This window comes from Lactuca saligna, chromosome 8 (assembly GCF_052625555.1).
Source record: "Lactuca saligna cultivar CGN05327 chromosome 8, ASM5262555v1, whole genome shotgun sequence".
NCBI lineage: Eukaryota > Viridiplantae > Streptophyta > Magnoliopsida > Asterales > Asteraceae > Lactuca > Lactuca saligna.
Window position 1 is genome coordinate 59,012,842 of NC_136424.1, and position 6,360 is coordinate 59,019,201.

Sequence of the window (6,360 nt, forward strand, 5' to 3'; positions counted from 1 at the left end):
GTTCCCGTACCGGATCGTACCGTGTTCCATGTGACTATAATCCAGAGAATTGAGAGAGGAGTGAAGGGGTTGAGGAAAGGTATCAACATACTCAAATCAATTCAAGTTGAAATAAGAAATTAAGGAACAAATCCTATGGAAGTTGATGCACGAGCTTGCAAATTGAAAATTTTAGAAAGGGAGTCTGCCAAAGCTTGGTGTTGTTGGGAAATTTCCTACATGCATTTTAAGAAAAATCTCAATGTAGAATTAATAATAAAACATCAATTTGTAAAATGTGGTCTGACAACTAACTTACATAAATTCATAACGTGCATTATTTATCAAAGGCATTTTATTAAAAAAAAAAGTGAAAAATAAACAATTAAGGACTAGTTATGAGGTTCTCTAAATGGCAACTAGTTACTTCAATTATGATTTCTGACAATGTTTTTCTACATGATAACAGATTAACATGTAGCAGAAACTCACATATTAGTTATATTTCATTTCATTGAAGTACTCAAACTGCATACAGTCTATCTCAATTAACAAATCAACATATCAATGACATCTTCATCTTCTTCTCCTTCCGCTATGGGATTTTCTTCTTAGTTGTGTAAGTACCATGTTTTTCTTAGTTTTAGAAGAGAAGATACTCGTAGACTTTTGTGGATCATCTCTACAAAGCTCTTGTACAAAAAGGGATCTACACTTACAAGGAAGATGAAACACTTCCTCGGGGTGAATCGATCGGTCCATGCCTTATGAAGGCTATTGAAGAATCACAGATTGCCATCATCGTGTTCTCTGCAAATTATGCAGACTATTAATGGTGCTTAGATGAACTTGCACATATCATGAAATGCAAGGATATGAGAGACCCACTACAAATAAAATGACGTTTAGTGGCACAAAAAAAGTGCCACTAAAAATAAAAACCCCCCTTTGCAATCAACGACACAAAAAAGAAGTGTCACTAGAAGCGCTCCCACTAAAGGCTTTTAGTAGCACTTTTTGGTTATGTCATAGTAGCCCTTTGGGTTTTAGTGGTACTTTTTTATGCCATTATAACACTTTTGGATTTTGTAAAACTTCTTTAATGACAGTATAAGTGGTAAAATAAAAACAATCTTTATGTTTTTAGGACACTTTGTATTGTCACAAAATATTTTTATTCTATTTTTTTATAAATTTAAATGGAAAAACACAATCTTTACTTAAGTTCAAATTAATTTTTCTAACATTAATATTCTCAATACATAAAATACAAATGCCTTTAAAATTTAATAAATATAAATGTTTTGCTAGTATGGAAGATTACAAAACAAAACAAATCATCATTTGCATAATTGTCTTTTGACCCTTTTATGTTTGCGCAATCATTTGAAATAGCTTGTAGGAAATACTAAAAAACAAAACAATTTATAATAAAAGTTAGTATGAGTATAGGAAGTTATTAATGTTGATAAGAACTCCAAAATACATTACCACAGGTAACATTGTTTGAAGATGGATGATTTTATTTACACAAAGGCTTTAACTAGATTACTTGATAAGAGCCAAATATTATAACCATTAATCACTATTACCCGAGATTAAAATTTGCTAAGAACTCACAACATAAACATTAGGGTTATAGTTTATGATAAGGCTATTTGTTATTGTGAGCATGTTTTAATGATCCTTATATATACAATTTGCAGGCATTTGTCAAAATGCATCAAAAAAATTGTGGACACAATTTCAAGTAGGTTGTATTCGATAACTTCAAGTTTGTATGGCAACCTGATTGGAGTAGAGTCCCTCATGCAATATTTGATATCAAAGTCACAAATCGGGTTTGGTGGTGTGCTTATGATTGGAATATGGGGGCTGGGGGTGGTGGTAAGACAACTCTTGCCTCTTCTGTTTATGATGAGATCTCTAGCAATTTTGATGGTTGTATCTTTGTAAAAAATATCTAGGAGGAATCAAGTAATAAAGATGGTTTGGAAAGATTGCAAGAAAAAATCATTTGTGGTGTTTTGAAACAAAAGGAACTACACGTAAGGAGAGTTGAAGAAGGAAGGCGCATAATAAAGGACAGGTTACAACATATAAATGTGTTGATTGTTCTTGATGATGTTGACAACCTTGAGCACTTAGAAGAGTTAGTTAGATCACGTGATTGGTTTGGGGAAGGAAGCCGAATAATAATAACAACCAAAGATGAACATATATTAACCGGTCACAAAGTATATGTGATGATTTTTATTATACTAAAAATTGATATATATACTAGGGATGAGCATCGGAACCGGGTACCCGCTTTTGGAACTAGAACCGCCTCGGAACTGTCGTTTTTGAAACTGGAACTGCCTTAAGTGGTTCCGGTTCCGGTTCCTAAAGTTATGGAACCGCCTTAAGTGGTTCCGGTTTCAATTCTCATTTTTTCGGAACCGCTACCGCTGGGTACCCGCCGAAATTATATATATATATATATATATATATATATATATATATATATATATATATATATATATATATATATATATATATAGTCTTAGGTTATTTTGTTTAAAGTAATTATTGTGTTATTGTATGCATAAATGTGGGCCAATCAAATCTACTTATTTTAAGAAAGTGATTAATATATATTATTGAATTAAATATAATTGAAAAAACCATCTTAATTAATTACAAGGGTAATTTAGTCAATTAATATAGATTTAATAAAGGAAAATTGCTTTTTTTAAGGGGTCATAGATTCTATTAATTTTAAATATCCGATTTTATGAATTATAATTCTTTTAATTTGGACATTCTGGCAGAATGTGTTTATGAGTATATTCAAAAATAAAAATATTCTTGAAACATAAATAATACAAATATTCTTAAACCTATTTCTTGATGATAACTTTAAAAACTTCTTAAAGAATAACAACTTGTTGTAGAATAACAAAATCCTGAACAATCAATTGAAGAATAAAAACAAAAAATACATTATTTCTTATAGAATACAGGTAACAATTATTAAGAAATACATTTACTTTTAAAGAATAAAACTAAAAAAAACCAAAACAGGGAAGAAAACATGAAAATCTAACAACGACTAATACATTCTAAAAGAATAATGTGGATTGTTCTTCACGCATCAACTTCTGTGATTCCAACATAATTGGAATTCGTCATTCCATTCCAACAGAATTGGAATTCATTATTCCATTTCAATAGAATTGGAATCTCACCAACATCATCCATTGAATCATCTACATAAATGAATAAGATTATGATGGGTTTTAACCATAAGAACTTTCCTATGTGCGCATGCAAAACCCTAATGCTTGGATCTAGGCTTTCTAATCAAACATTCTTTGAATCCAAGACTTCTAATGACTATTTAGGTGTAATAACAATGTTGAAACAGATCTAGAATCATACCTTTGAGTTCCTTGTTGATCTTGTTGTCTTGGAGCTTCTAGAGTCACAATTGTCACTCCTCTAATGGCTTACAAACACCAAATAGCAAGGAGGATGATTTGAGAGAGAGGAGAGGGATTCGGCCAGAGTATCTTTACTTTGGATGGGGTACCGAATTCTCTATCCCATAGGGTCTATTTGTACTTGTAAACTCCTTAAGGGTTACAGCTTAAACCCTAATTGGATAACTTAGACTTTAAGTGATCCTAATCCTTACTTTGGATAACCCTTGGATGAATTTGAGGCTATCCCAAGCCCTAGAATTCGTCCATCCTCTATCCAACTCATGCACGCAGATGTTTGGGACCAGTTCAAAAAATCAAATGATGGTTTTTGCTTACTATGTTATCTTCTTTTACTTTTATTCAAAAATACATGTGGATATACCCCATGAAACGCAAATCAGACCTAGCCACTTTGTTCCCACAATTCAAAATATTAGTTGAAATTTTTTCCAAACACAAATAATATCCATATTTACTGATAAAGGAGGCTAATATGTTGGACTTATCTTGTTCCTCCAAACTCATGGCATATCCCACTTCACAACGCCTGCCCATACCCCAGAACATAACGACTTTGCCAAACGCCGTCACCGACACATTGTTGAAACTGGTCTTTCCCTTCTCCACTATTCTAACATGCCAATTCATTTTTGGTATCATGCCTTTCAAATCACATTCTTCCTTATTAATCATCTTCCTACACACACTCTTGATTCCAAATCTCCTTTCAATCGTCTCTACGGTTAATCTCCTTCCTACTCCAAACTCAAGCCATTTGGTTGCTTATGCTACCCTTGGTTACGTCCTACACAACTTCTAAGCTTCAACCTCGATCCACTCAATGTATTTTTTTGGGCTACTCCTCTTCCAAGTTAGCATACAAATGTTATGATCCTCACTCTCGTCGTCTTTATCACTCTAGACATGTACAGTTTGTTGAAGAACAGTTTTCCAGTTCACAAACCTATGGAACTTACTGTTCCCATACTTCATGTTAAATATTTTCTTACTAAATTATCCCCATCTAACAACCCACCAAACTCTCCAAATGCCCCACCCTTATCCACTATTGACATAAACCAAAATATCATTTCATCTAGTGGAGCCTCAATCTTGGGGGGCGTATTATGGATATCACTCAATCATAGTTTAAATTATAATGTTCTGTCAATTTGTATTATAAAAGATAATTATTTACTTTCATTCTTATCTCATGTTATTGCTCCTTCATGTATGCACATCGTGCCTATATTAGACATTGTATTCATCTTTAAAACACAATTGAAATTATATAGATCATGTTGGAACTTTATATATAAAGGAATTGCAAGTTGGCAATTTCCTTTGTATCCCACACTGGTGGGGGGAAGAAACTTTTGTGGGTTTATAAGCCTACTCCCTTGGTAAGCCTTCAAAGGCTTTAGTGGATCAAAGGAATGGGCCAAGCCCGCGCGCGCCTAGCCTAGCACTAGCCGACGCCGCGAGTGCGCGATTTAGGCGCACTTTGCACATTTGCACGACGCATCGGTCGTTGGGAGCTGAGGAGCTTTTATTTTTGACGAGTTCGGGTCAAGCCGGTTTGACCGATCCGGTCAAATGGTTGACCGCCATTGACTTCGTGGAGGCCAAGTCAGGGTATTCTAGAAGGATCAGGTGACGACTTGCTTGGAGAGCAAGCTGTCGGCCTAGGGTTTCTGGGGTCGGCCTATGGGGGCCCGTTTGATGCCTTCTAGGGTTACGATACCTATAAATACAACTCCCTAGGAGCTATATGGATACTCTCGAAATCTGAAAGCTTCCTCCCTCTCTCTACGTTTTTTCCCTAGTTTCCAAGTAGTCGGTTTTGTGTTTATCGATTTCCAGTGTTGTTGGACTATCGATAAAGCTGCATTAAATCCTGGGGTTTTACTCTGTTGCTTACAGCCAGTACAAGCGAAGTAAAAACCTTTAAGGACAGGAGTCTGATCCATGCAGTTGTTTCAAGATCAAGATCAACAATCAACAGGTCGGTTTTATTTTTTTGTCTTGTGTTTAATTCGTCCAATAACAGGACAGTCTTCTTCTACCTTTCTTATAATCGGATCTAATCGAGAAGGATAGATCTGGCTTCTAGACGAAACTCGGTAATATAATAATAATAATTGGATCTATTATTCGCAACTAATCGACATATAATTCTCACTATTATTTGTCGGTTTCCTTGCGCGTCTATTAGTTTGTTATTTACAACAATCTTACAGGTTTTTATATTTTATTGTGATCAATCAACAGACTAATGGACTCTACTGCTAGCCTCCATTTCATGAACCAAGAGTTTGCCAAAATTGACCAATTCGATGGTCAGAACTACACTCGTTGGGCCGAAAAGGTCAAGTTCATGCTTCATGTCTTGAAGCTCTCCTTTTTGTTGGACCCAAAACTGGCACCAATTCCTGATGATCCAATTCCAAAGGAAGGGGAATCTGTGGACCTAGCGGTCATTACAGAACTGGAAAAACAAAGGATTCTGCGTAGAGAATCCGAGGAATTGTGTGTGGGTCACATCAAGAATTCCCTATCTGATCGGCTCTATGATCTTTACTCGCCGGTCAAAGATCCTAAAGAGCTATGAAGTGCGTTGGAACTCAAGTATAAGGCACATGAAGAAGGTACTAATAAGTACCTTGTATCCAAGTACCTTGAGTTTCAAATGGTTGATGACAAACCAATTATGGAGCAAGTGCATGAACTCCAAGTCATGGTCAACAAGTTGAACGCACTCACCATCTCTCTTCCAAAACTCTTTCAGGTTGGTGCGATCATTGCAAAACTGCCACCCTCGTGGAAAGATTTTTCTAAGAGAATGATGCACAAATCTGAGGACTACTCCTTGGATGATCTGATGAAACACCTCCGCATTGAGGAGGAAACTCGC